This window comes from Anticarsia gemmatalis, chromosome 25 (assembly GCF_050436995.1).
Source record: "Anticarsia gemmatalis isolate Benzon Research Colony breed Stoneville strain chromosome 25, ilAntGemm2 primary, whole genome shotgun sequence".
NCBI lineage: Eukaryota > Metazoa > Arthropoda > Insecta > Lepidoptera > Erebidae > Anticarsia > Anticarsia gemmatalis.
The window spans coordinates 4,918,117-4,932,793 of record NC_134769.1 but is presented as its reverse complement, the minus strand read 5'-3'; the positions used below and the strand labels follow the sequence as shown (position 1 = coordinate 4,932,793).

Genomic DNA, 14,677 nt, shown 5'->3' with positions numbered 1-14,677 from the left:
ATGGTTGTGCATTCAAATCGTTTATGTTTCGCGTTAAGTGGCAAGTGTATTCCTAGTGCTAACTAACACACAGTATGGAACAGATTTTTTCTGATTTATTGTATAGAGAATAGAAAAATAAAATGTCCATTTATATAATAAAATCTCTGGTCTTTGCCTGCCCCTATGTTAAGGAACCGTGATTTTATGTATATATGTATGCATGTAGAACAGAAAAAATGTCTTCAGCTCTCCACCTTTCCAAATACTTGAACATAAAGTCAACATAATAAACAAAACTTTTTCATACCTCACGCATCTTGGCGGGGGCTTGTTAAAAATAAATATTTACTCACACACATTCATTTTAACAATACGCAAACTTTCTAAGCCTTTCTTGTTGAAAAGAAAATACGTGCGCGAATCTTTTGTTGAGAAGTCGCTGTTGTGTATGAGAACATACAGGGTCTAACCACGACATCCTCTCAACAGATGAGAGGCCGACACTTACACCGACGCGTAATTTGGTTAAAGTTTTTGAGAGATGTTTTACAATTTTGTCTATTTTTGGCTCTAATAGTGTATAGAGATTGATCGTCTTACCCGCTTGTTTATGTACTTTATGAATCCTACTCGTTTTAATGCTTCAATTAGTACGCTTACATCAACGCTATGAAAATTAGTATTTGATTAAATATAAATTATTAATAGTACGTTTGTCACCATTTGAATCACTTGATTTTTATATGAGCACAAAATATAAAAGTAATCAACGCAAAAAAATTACAATCCTGTCTATTTTTGGGTTCAAAAAGCGTAACGGTGACTTTGAATCTTTCTTTTTTACGGGAGTTATTGTCAAACTTGTCTATTTTTTGGGCTCAATAGTGGGTATGGGTGATCGTGAAACCTACTTGTTATAGTGCTTCAATTAGTACGCTAACATCAACGCTATGAAAACTAGTATTTAGGTTATTATAAATTATCAATAATACCTTTATCACCACTTAAAATATTTGAAGTATATACGAGCAGAAAGATGTAAAAGTAATCAACGCAAATAATGCTCATAACAATAAAGTAATGTCCACTTAGATTATAACATCAAAACCATGAAAAATAGTATTTGGTTAATTATAATCTATCACCCTTGTCACAATTTAGAATATACTCCTAATAATTAAATTAACCTCCATTTTGATAGTCAAATCCATCACTCGTCGCACAAAAATGTTTACCCACAATCTGACATAAATGTAGTTAAAAATCCGTGACACATGTAACACCGAGCCTAGCAATAAAGCCTTCATAATATCATAATTAAGTGTTGTAAACGGTAAAAACATCCACATAAAGTAATTTGTTATACTCACAGCAAAAAAAATCCTCTTTTTTACTTTTTAACAGAGGTTTTTTGAAAGCTTAGATAAATCTAATTAGTGTGGGCAATATTTGGTAGAATAGGAGGATTAAACGTAGGAGTTTTACCGAGTAAAAAATATGTTATAATTTGTTCAAAACAATACGGACTGCGTGTAAAACTAATTTTCCAGGAACTTTTTACGTCAAAATAAAGCTTCGAATTTTTTGGTTATTATTTTCGAAATAATTGTTTTATATTGTTCTTGCTTTCCCTTACGGCAAGGTTTCATGCGGCCGCGAATTGTCAGTCATGTTTAGGTCTTATGTATCAATCATTTTTGTTGTAAAACATAGACTTTATAGAGATTCTGAGCAACAAATTGACTGGTATGTTGACTGTTCAGCCTAGGGGTTTACGAATATATATTTCGTGTAGGACAATAGATAACATGTTAGTGTGGATTTATTGAGGGTCCTTTTACCGGACAATTTTGGGGTTTCTGTGCTAAAAATCTAGTACCACTTCACCCGAATTTTAAATAAAAAGTTCGGATTACACAGAAAATTATCAAAAATCTCTGTTGATCCACTTACAAATTTACCATACCATATCATTAGAAACATCAAAATCACAGTCCACATAATGTTTTCTGGCGATACCAAAATAAGTTCAGAATCAATATTTCCTTCAACAAATACCGTTGCATGTTACACTCCGGTGTGACAGGCAGCCGTCGTGTTTTTGACCTTTCGCCGCAGTCACTCCAGGGAGGACAAGGAATAAAACATCAGAGGGAGGGCCCTAAGTGATGCGTCATCAAATAATCAACGAAATGTACTTTACGTACTAACAACCGTATTACCATATATTAGAGGAATATATTATGAAATATTTTAGTACTGACTTTCTGCATATATTTTCTTCGACCAACTGCTAGCTTTTGTTCAAAAAGTTAATAGTTTAACTACTAAAACATTCTTAAATTGTACGACACATATATAAAATTATTAGGGTATATAATGAGCGACTAGTTTGGGGGGCCCAGTTTGTGAGTTGGCGAGTCTCCGCCTGCCATTTATACGTGTTTTACATTGTTATAGGCAGGCGCCATAGTCCCCGTAGATACATAGTTTTCCAATCCATCAGCTCCCCATCCCAATAGCCCGAGTAGTTTTTTCCCATTAGTTTTGCCATAGTTCCGCACAGTCCGGTGATTGTCCTTGGGTGCATTATATAGTGTAAACAGGGATAATCACCGGATTGTGACACCACACATTATTGATAGATTAAAGCTGTCTAAAAAGGGCCTCTACGTGTTGGCTTCGGCCCCACGCATGCCTTCCAAATGTCCGGGACTCCATAGTCCCGAGATATACAAAAGACATACATAATAATAATAATCATTTATTTCGACCAAACGATCATACACATATAAAAAGAAAAAAAAATATATATATATTACAGAAGAACAAAATTAGAGAAATAATTAAAATAAACAAAGCATATTGAGATCATCTGTTTGGAAACATATGAATCATACAGCAATGATTCAAGTAACAACCGTCGAAACGCTGCTAATAACTTATATTTACCGTTTAGGAACAATTTATTCGGATGTAATTATTTGCTATTATCAAAGATATTCGCTTGCCAATTTCTTTTTTCCAATTTCTTTTTTTTATTTTCCAATTCCCGGCAAAATTTTTGAAAGATATATAAATACTTAATAATAAACAAAGCTTGTAATAATAAATCCATATTTTTTACATTAAAATTAATGTTGCGAGCAATTTACCATTTCAAGCTTTAAATCAAAACCTTGCAATCTAATATCTACTTTCAAATTCAACTTTCATTTAAACAACTTCAATCACAAATTAATAAGTACTAAACAAAATACCTAGTTGATCTAAATAGTACTTGTAAAACAAAACAATATGTTGCCATGTAATTTAGCCCGTTATGAATAATAAATAATGACAATATACAAAGATCAATAATACTCGGGGATTGTCCCCAGATGTCTTCGTCAAAAACCTAAATAATAAGTATTGGGTACAGTCGGACACATAAACTTTTAAGATTCGTATTATTATACCTTTAAGGTTCATATTTGTAGATGGGTTTCAGCTTGAGATCACGATTTTAAGAATCAATTCGACACGTAGACGTATTGATTTTTTAATTCTTGACATAATAACTTCATCCTACGTATTATATGCTCAAATAAAATTGTATTGAATGTGTAAAATATATCGATAGGATAAAATATTTTCTCGCTATCGTTATTATTCGTGCATGTTATCTTATTCACAAATAATTCATCATTGTTTATCTAAAACAAGTTGTTATAGGTATTTTGCGTTATTCTTACTACTCTATTATATCAGGTTAAGTTCCGCATTACACAAATATGTCAATAGTCCAAAGATAGTTTTCATTATGTTGTCCATTTTTATTGCAAATCTTATAATATTCAGTATAAGTATTATTATAACCCATAAAATTTATGTACCTATTGATTTCGATCACACACTATCTAAATCTTATACTATCATGTGATTCAATACACGATAAATACTTTACTTATGTGTATGTAGGCTTTGTATCCGAATATAGATTTTCAAAATGACAAATTTCTATAGCGACTTTTGTTATCGACTGTACCTATGATAGGTATTTCGTGACTGAGGTATCCATATTTTAGTAGTAAGGTATGTACTAAACTCTAGTATTTGTTGTACATTATTTATTAGAATTATTTGTTTACTATGTACATAGACGTACGATAAAATAAGAAATAATGACTTCCTAATATTATTTGTCATCATACGAAATAACCATGTAACAAGGGCGTTGAACTCCATACAAAATTAACTATAAAATACCTACTTATTATTATTTTATTCGTTTACTTATTCCCTTGCTTACTGTTTTAACTCGCCAACGTACAATAAATTAGTGTCAAAAAATTGTTTAACTATTAAAAAAGATACTATTCAATATAAATTTAGTATTTTTTGTCAGCCCAGAGTTGGCTGTTTCTTTGGAAGGGGAAGATACACCCCTGCTTATTGCATCGTCGTAAATTTCTAAACTGACGGCGATAAGTTCTGACAATCATTTTGAAAAAACTATCAATTCAACATTACGTTGACCTTCTACAATTTATTTGTCACTCTAAATATCTATTAAAACTACAAAAAGTTTTCCGACACAAGTTGTTCAAACAAAAATCATTAAAATCTACTTTATACTATCTTCAAAACATCCATTCATCTGTTAAACTTGTCTCTTTATCCAAACTGAATAACATTACAAGACTTAATCAGAGACTTGCGAACTACATACGATTACAATTTAAAAGCTTTCTTGAGTTTTTGATATGTTCAGCTAATAGCTTTGACTTTCCATCGCCTCTTGGGACGTGGTTCCATTGCAAACGAAGCGAGGAATGCCCCGCTCTAGTGAGGCTAAACGAGGCCGAAATATTCTCTTGAGAGCCTGTCTTAGAAGCAGCCGGCTACAGTTCAATAGCGATGGGTCTTAGATGCAGCGGGCTATAATTCAATAGCAATCAGTTAAGTCCGTTATTGAATGATTCGTTAATTTGAGTTGTAATTTTACTAAACTTGTTATGAAAGTAGGCTTCAGTGAGTGAACTCTTAGGCAGTGTGGTTAATTCAGATACTGGGTCATACTATTAGTACTGGTAATGATTTAAGGTTAATGCCTAACATTTTTTTGTATCGAAAGATTTTTCCAATTCGTATAAAAAATGTGTGTATCCGACTGCCTAAGTCTCAGTTTCGTACCCAAGTCGTTATAAGGTTGAATCTGAGTTTTTCTGTTAAGTATTTTTCAGTGTTATCCCGGAGTTAAGAAGTTGAGGGTTTCAAACCCCCTTGCCTTGGTAAGCACGTAAAACCTTCGCTCCTGCGTCTGGCCTCTCACTGGTTTGTCAGTTATCCGTCCCCCTGACTTTGAGAGTAAGGAAATAGAGTGTGCCCACTAGGACACAATGAACTAAGACCTAAACGGATTCCAATATCGGCCGGGAGGATAGAATTATTTAATAATAATAAGATAAAGCGTGTTATTATACTTTCAGGTGTAATTTTTTGTGACTTATTTCTTTACTTGAGCTTAGCGAAACGAGCCTCGCTCATCTCACAATCACACCGTACCGTGACAGAAACCCATTAAACTTTTTACGTAATACTGCTTTCGTGTTCAAAGTCAGTAATAAATTATTTAAAAAAGAAATCTATGTAACTTTCCAGTACTTGAAGTATAAGGTGACCTGCTTCAATGTAATATAATAATAGGTATATTAACTACGCCTAAATTGTTAATTATTATGAGTCTGGGAAACGCCTATTGTATTCTTTGCTACTTGTAATACTATATTATTAACTAATTGCTGTGACAGTCTAATTAAGAGAACAGTTTGATTTTAATTAATATTTTTGTCCCTTTATGCTAGATCATTCACTAGTGGTTTTTGTTATTTCAGTTAGAAAACTGGTGCAAGCCTTCGAAATCCCACTACTGAGAAAAGAGCTCTGCCCGCAATAACTACAGACCAATTAATAGAATATAGTTTAGCTGTATATTTCAGACGGTCTGCTTATAAAATAAATAGGTGTCGAGCAGTTGCCTATTTAAAATGATATTCTACAAAACAAAATTGTACAATAGGTACTTCCTCTATGCCTGTAGAATGAAGGTATATTTTTATTATAGCCAAATAAAATTCACAAAAAAACATGACATTAAAATGAACGTGTCAATAGTATGATGTTATTTAATAATAAGCTAAAATCACATCTCTTATTAAAATATTCCGTTTAATTTATCTAAACAGTTACCACAGAACGAATCACACGGGAACAGTTTCATTGTACACTAATCAAGCATTGTTCAGCATGTTTTAACGAGATCAATAACTGTTCTAATTGATACCAAATTTACTCTATTATCTATTGCATTTATTCCTAACTTCATTGTTAACGTGTGTTATTTCGGATCACATAGAAATGTTCATGCAAACATGCATAAAAACAGGCCTTTTTCCTACGGGATTAGGCAAAGCCACTTGCTGAGACCCCACATTAACTGCTTTTAATTCAAACATTAATTATGTCTGCTGATAATACTAATTAATAAAGTAATAAAAATATAACCTATTACTGTCCCACTGCTGGGCAAGGGCCCCCGCGCGTAATAGGGGAGGGGTAAGGCCTCAAGTCTACCACACTGGCCGAGTGTGGGTTGAGGACTTCATTTCTTCAAGAACTGCGGTCAGCAGATAGTACTAAAAAATATTTTAGAAAATGGATTGATGTCTTTGAATATCTCGTTCTGCCGATCATTAGTGTGATTTTGAAGCTTCCTGTAGGTAGCTTGGAAGTAAGTTTGGTTTAGCAATCAATGACCTTCCATTAGAAGAGACCCACAACAAAGGGCTATTATTAATTCTGCAGTAGCTACTTTGTCTTCTGTTGAGGTCTACCGCATCACGCGTGAAGATAAAAAGAACGTTTATTTAGTACGAAATCATATTGAAGTCCTAGTAGCTTTTACATCAAATGTCTTTCCATTAGCCAGTTGCAGACACAAAAATCTTAAAGTAATGGAAGTAACAAAAGGACCCAACTAAGGTTTATTTAGATGGTCAATAGAACTAAAAAAATACTTTCCAAAATGGTTATTTTAACGTCGACAAAAGACAAGTAAATGTCTTTTAATAGCTTCTATAATATTCATGAGAAAACGAGCCGAGTTCCGTTTCTTTGAAGAAGAATCAATAGTTTTAGGAACAATACTTCGTGTGGTGCCGACTTAAAATAGATCAAAATTGGACGAACGATTTAAGTATAAAGGGGCCTTTGTAATATGCTTTTAGGAAACCACTTAAAAAAATATTGTATTTTATATAAATAAACCGCAAAATCGTCTGCGAAACTTTCACGCAAGTTTTTCAATACACAAGATATGCTAAATTATAGTTCTAGTACTTCTGATAATCATATAAGCAGCCTATTCTAAATAAAAATCAACCTATTCTAAACATAACAAAAACTGGTACTTTAAATCTGTAATTTAAATTCGTATATATGTAAACACATCGCCATACCTCGATACGTTAGACGTAGCATACTGTATCAAATTTTGTGACAACCGTGGAAACCCAATATTAGCCAATATACATTGTTATGTTATAGTAACGTGTAGGTATATTGGCTAAAATGGTAGATTATTCTACCATGTAATAAGAAGCCATTAAAAGAATCCCTCTTTTCACATCACCGTAGTCGATGATTCTCGAAAACAGTAATAAGCTTTCTTTAATTATATTTCTACGCAAGAAGAATAATAGAGAACAATACCAATAATTCAGAATACAAAGGTATTAACATGCCAATTACAACTTACCAAAAACAGACCCGAATCTTGACCAACCGTTTACCATTATTAAACAAGTCATAATTCAAAGATAATCCTACAGACCCTTTCTAATATCGAACTGGAGTCATAATAGTGATTTATGTGTACCCAAACACTCACCTGAATTTGCCCAGGGACAATACCTCAAAAAATATATTAATAACCCTACATGTAACAATAGGGCACCAACAAAAGGTGACCGATATTCGCGCACAAGGTGGTAGAGGGGACATGTGTTAAGGAAAATTTAAGACAAGTCCTAGGAATAATAGAATGCCTGGGGTTTGCCTGACCAAAGTGGCGATTTCCTACTATCTGTCCTATTGTCGACTATAAAATAACGGCCGGCTATCAAAAAAATGTTGTATGAAAATCTGATCAGCGCCTCTAACGGGCGCTGAAAACTCTATTTTTGCAGTACATTCGTCAAATGGTCGATCAATAGTACCGAATATAGAGAATTGCGCTTGTGGACAAATCAGGTAATATTGTTGTAAAATTGTTCGAGATATTTTATGTTTGAACAGTCTTGATTTATCTTTGACAGCGTTCGTTGTATAGAAAGCTATAAAATATTTCTATACGATTGAAAGGGCGCAATATGTCGTTAATTTTCCACTAAAAGTATGCCTTAAAAATTTCTTACTCTTTACAAGATTATAATAACCGTTTCTTAAAGAACTGCACACATTACTTCCACTCATTGTATCAATCCTAACACACAATCATTTGGGTGCTAATCTCCGGTACAGTTGCATCAAATGAACCCGGTTTAACAAGGTTCGCTTAAACAAAGGCCACCCAACAATAGCAAGCTAATATTCTCTTGTTGTCGAGTGTGTTACATTCATCGTATCTTTGCTTGTGAATTATTATTTCGTGTCCACTTTCGTGCAGGATTTTGAATTTTTAAAAGCTAAGTTTTTATTATGGCCTTTTTTGGAATCATAGGATGTGACGTTATTATAGCTTTATGGTGGAAGGAGCCAAAATTTTAATTTTGAAAATAAAACGAAGAGCAATAATAAAGAGGGAGTTTAAGGGGAATTTTAAAGCTGAAGGATGACTTTCAGGTATCCTATTCGATAAATAAATTATCAAAAAATATATGAAAACAAGTCTATAATATTGACTAAGACTTGTTTCATATTATGCTAAACGATACTTGCTCAGGAGTGGTGACCAAGTTGAACCTAATTTAAACAAAAATAGGAGTAATTGTCATAAAATAAAAAAAATACAAGAAAACACACCTCCCTGATCGTATTAAACTGTCCCTCTGACACTCCACCACGTGGCCCTCCTACTACACACGCACACATACACGCGGGAGTGATCGAGCCTCACAATGGAAGGAGGTCACTGGCGCGATAAGCACCTCACTTTCCTTCACTCTGCATATCGATTTTCAACTGAACCTACATAATTTAACATATTAGAATACCAGGAAGGAAGCCGATGAAAATCCATAAGAAAAGATTTTTTGTTGCCTTTAATTTTATTTTAACACTTTTATAAAATAATTCACATACCTTTTCGAGGTTAAATACATATAGCGCTTTTATATAATAACACAATTATGTACTCTATTTTGTTGTGAATAAATGACTTTTCTACTTACTTTACTTTTGTGACTACTAAATAATTTAAATCGGGAAAATGATAGTAAAAATATTAATATGAGTTTATAATTTTTTATCAAAATTAAAAAAATCATATTGTTGGCGACACGTGTACTGATGGTAAAAGTTGTCTTCATTCTTTTATAATAATAATAATACACTAGTGTTTCGTATTTCGCATTGCTTATTTTTCCTGTTTAGAACAAGAAAATTCTTGAAATTCACAAACAAAAATACATAATCCTCAAATATATCGTGAAATTTAGCTTCACTCATTGCAAAAATATCCGGAAAAAAAACATCACTCACCTTGCCACAGACAAAAAATCATTGTACCAAAATTGCCAGATCAAAAAACACGTTGTATCATATAAAATCTTTTCACAATCTAACACTTGAACGCAAGAGGTATCCCTTCAAAAACCAAGAGGGGTTTAGAGTACTTTGGGTCAAATTTATCCATAAAGAACCCCTCCGATGGTTTGCTGACTATCATGTTTTCACACGCTTTTTTTAGCTTCGCTATATCTATGTATCTTGGTAACGCAGTATCTGAACCTAGTTTTGACCAATTTTAAAGGTTTGGAAAAGAAATGAATTTTTACATACCTTTCAAGGACCGATGACAGAAAAGTTATTTGAAAGGTCGCCCTGTTGTCTTCACCAGAATTTCTAGGATAAACCATTTTTAAGTTATAAAATATAACTAACAAATAACAGAAAAAAAAACAAAATAGGATATTGTAGAAAAAAATACTCCTAAATATAAGTTGAAATAAAAAAGGGATGCTTTTTAAGATATTTTTTCAGTCTATTTTTATATTTTGTCGATATCTGGCTATTGGCTTTATATTTAGAAATCGGTAACGTAATTTTAAAGTTTCCGGTCGACTGGCTTCCGGTTAAAATAGAATCGCCGTTTCTTTTAACTGTGTTTCCTGTAAACCACAAATGTATTGTTCTAGATAGTTCTTTAAGAATAGAACCTCATAGTTATTCCTTCCACGTCCCGTTTTTGTTTTTACTCTGCAATTGTCGATGTATTTTGTAAAGAATTCCCTTTTCTTTCATTAAATGTATTGAATATATTGAGAAATATGTGCCTTATTACTAAGAAAGCTAGTGCACTCTATGTAATTAGTATTGTGATTAATAAAGCGAGGTTATTTTCTATTACTTCTTGCCCTGTAACATTATTTTAAAAACCATTTCAATAAGCAAAAATCATTACTGAATGTTCGCCAAAATCCCGTTACCGAAGAAGAAAGAATAAACATCCCAGTAAACTTGTTTGTAGTGTTAAGGTCGATATTTGCTATGCGCCGGCTTGTTAGAAATAAAAGTGCGTGTTGACAGTTTGAATGTTTATTGGACACTGAACTCAAGTAAAGAAGTATGGTTCATCGAATGAACGAATGAGTGATACATACTTATAGATACGTTAGCTACTAAACACTATTTTAAACGAACATACCGCCCACCAAAAGGGCTATCAGACCTTTTCTATCGGTATAACAATTACAATATTTATTTGACAGTTTCAAATCTAAGTAACATAATCTAAAGTACCTAACTTAAATGTACTAATAGAGAATCACAAGTGCATATGTATATAAACTAAAAAATAACAACTTATATCTAATCGTTAGTACAAATTGGTAAAGGACATAAATTCGAGATAGATCGCCGAGTTAATTTACCATTGTATCGTACAGTATAAACTCGTGTAATATTGTCAAGTCCGGGATGTTTTTCTATTATACGTGCCAAAGGCCACTTGCTCGGAGGCATGTTCTCATTCTTAAGCAACACAATATCGCCAACTTCGAACTCTGGTCGCTGTATTAACCATTTCGGTCTCTGGTTCAATCGTGACAAATATTCCGTTTGCCAGCGCTTCCAGAATCCTTGTACCATTCTCTGCGTGTGTTGCCATCTTGATAATGTGTTGACATTATGAGTAGTGTAGTCCCGATCAGGTACAGTGATGAGTGGTTCGCCAATCAGGAAATGTCCAGGTGTGAGAACTTGGATGTCGTCGAGTACATCAACATCAGTATTTACAGGTATTAAAGGGCGAGAATTAAGACAAGCCTCAATCTGCGTAAGCACTGTGCTGAATTCTTCAAATGTTAAGTTTGTGGTCAATATCTTTCTCAAATGCTGCTTAACAGATTTTACGCCGGCCTCCCATAAACCACCGTAGTTAGGACTATAAGCTGGCGAATAGTGCCATTGTGTTCCATCATTTGCCAGGTGATCAACTATGCAATCCGGATATTCAAATCCTGCTTCCTTCCACATCGTAAACAATTCTTTGTTAGCGGCTACAAAGTTGGTACCGTTATCGCTCCACATCTCTGTACACCTTCCTCTTCTAGCTACGAAGCGCTTGAAAGCTGCGATGAACGCGTCGGACGTCAGTTCGCTTACCAGCTCCAAATGTATGGCTTTGACAGCCATGCAAATGAATATACAGATGTATGCCTTGTTCGTTTTAGCACCTCTTCCCTTGGAGTTTAATACGTATACAGGGCCTGCAAAGTCCACTCCACTGCGAGCGAAAGGGCGAGAAGGCGTCACTCGAGATTCGGGTAAGTCTCCCATCAGCTGTTGTCTACCGATGGCTCGCTGTCGTGCACAGGTAAGACATTTATGTATGTATTTTTTCACCATACCTTTACAGCCTACAATCCAGTATCTCGTCATCAGGTAAGTAACCATCAGTTGTATTCCACCATGTATTGTTTTCAGATGGGCTTCGGCCAACACCAGCGGTATCAAACTGTTTTTCTTGCCTAGAATTACAGGATGTTTCAGATTCTCATCGGCGTTTGCGTTTCTCAGTCTGCCGCCCACCCTGAGGATATCCTGGCTATCTAAGTATGGGTTTAAGGTCTTTAAAACGCTGGTAGTTTTAATATTCTTATTTTCTTTCAGTCTCTGTATTTCATCGGGAAATTCTTCTTCTTGTACGCGCTTAATACAATATTCTAATGCATTTTGCAACTCTAACGTACTTATTTTCTGTTCAAGTCGCTTTGGCTCTTTCTTCATGTTTAAAAATCTCCGACAGTGTACTATTACTCTCAATAGTGTATTAAGGGAGTCATAATCTTCAAAATGTATAAGGTTTTCTTCATTTTCTGTAACGTGTAAATAAGACTGTGTGTTTTTCTTTCTTTCTAGCTCTGTTGATATTGATGGCTTCGTAAGCTCAATAGTATTGTGCATGAGCCAGACAGGTCCAGCCCACCACAGATCTTTGTTTTGTAGTTCTGACAAAGACATTCCTCTCGACGCAATGTCAGCTGGATTGCACGGTGATTGTACATGATACCATTGGGTGTTGTTCATCAGTTCTAATATTTCTACCACCCGGTTTGCGACAAATGGTTTCCATCTACTGGGCTCTCCACATAGCCATGCCAAAACAATCGTGGAATCTGTCAATGCGAATACATTATGTGGAAGAATTCGCATGGCTTGACTGACTTTACTTAGTAATTTTGCTAAAAGTACGGCTCCCTGTAGTTCGAGTCTTGGAAGTGATACTGTCTTTACAGGAGCAACCCTTGTTCTTGATGCGACAAGATTAATCCTTATGTTATTATCTCTTGTTTGAACACGACAGTAAACTACTGCTGCGTATGCTTTCTCTGACGCATCACAGAACCCAAACAACGTTATTTGATCTCTTTCAGTACTAAGCGTATTGATCCAACGATTGATTCTGATGTCATTGACAATTTCTAAGTCTCTTCTTATAAACTGCCATTCTTCCTTCAGTTCATCTCTAATTTCTTGGTCCCATCCAACTCCTTCTAACCACAATTTTTGGACTAGCATCTTTGCTTTTACAATAATCGGTGCTATCCATCCGAGTGGATCAAATAACTTCTGTAAATCAGACAGGATAGTTCTTTTTGTTATGTTCAATGGTGTTGGATCTAAATTCAGTTGATATCGAAACTCGTCTAGACCAAAATTCCATATCAAACCAAGAGCTTTTATGGTACCGTCTAGTTTGATATCCATATTAGCCATTGTGGTGACTTTGTTGAATTCTATAGACTTCAAGAACTCTGCGTCGTTGGATGCCCATTTCTGAAGTTCAAAGCCTCCTCGTTTTAGAATTGTGGTGACATCTTTGCTAAGACGGATTGCCTGTTCTGTTGTGTCACCGCCTGACATGACGTCATCAACATAAAAGTCTTCACGAATAATCTTAGCAGCTTCGGGATACGGTTTGCCTTCATCTTCTGCGAGTTTCATCAGCGTTTTTATGGCCAGGTAAGGCGCAGATGCCGTACCAAATGTAACAGTTTTGAGTCTGTAATCTTTGATATCAACGTCATGGTTTTTAGATGTTGTGTTGCCGCGCCACAGCACTCTATGGTAATCTGTATCTTCCTTATCTAAAAGTATCATTCTATACATTTTGACTACGTCGCTGGCGAAGCACACTCTATGCATTCTCCATCTCATAATTAAACTTCGCATATCTTCTTGTAATCATCTCATCGTTCAAAGATATGCCGTTGTCTCCTTTGCTCGACGCGTCAAATACGACTCTGAGTTTTGTAGTTTCTTTATCTGTTCTAATAACAGCGTGATGTGGCAGGTAAACACAACGGTTGTTTATCTCATTCGGTGGAACTTCTTCCATATGCCCCATGGCCAAATATTCGTTCAGAACTTTGTCATACTCTTCTTTTAACTCAGGTGTTTTTTGAAGTCTTTTTTCTTGTTGTATATAACGTCTTTTGGCAATGTCTCTCGTATTCCCATCTGGGGCGCTAGGTTTAGCGGTACGGAATGGGAGTTTTACGACATAGCGTCCTTTGCTGTCTCTCTTACATGTCTCTTTGTAAAAACTTTCACATTGCTGTTCTTCTTTCGTGTATTTTCTCTTTGAATCTGGTTCTATTTCCCAAAGCGTTTTCAGGAAGTCTTCTCCTTCAAATTGGTGGTGCATGACAATAATAGATTCCATTTGTTGTGTTTGGTCATCTATCTTTCCGAATAAAATCCAACCAAGGTTTGTTTTGTGTGCACATGGGGACCCTGGTGGACCTTTGATGAGTTGGTTCTGTACAATTTGAGCGTAGACATCGACACCCAGAAGTAAATCAACAGACCCTGGCTGACAGTAGTTAGGATCAGCCAGGATTAATCCTTCTAGGTGAGGCCAGTTGGTTGTGTTGATAGTGCGGGCTGGTAATTTAGTTGTCAGTGGCTTTGACATAACATATGTTTGGAT

The 14,677-nt window shown here is 34.9% G+C and overlaps 1 protein-coding gene across 3 annotated transcripts in view; it reads left to right on the top strand.

The window, feature by feature from the left end:
- LOC142983926 (uncharacterized) overlaps positions 1-14,677 on the top strand; it is a 241,187-nt gene that overhangs the window by 176,482 nt on the left and 50,028 nt on the right. The window lies entirely within an intron of this gene.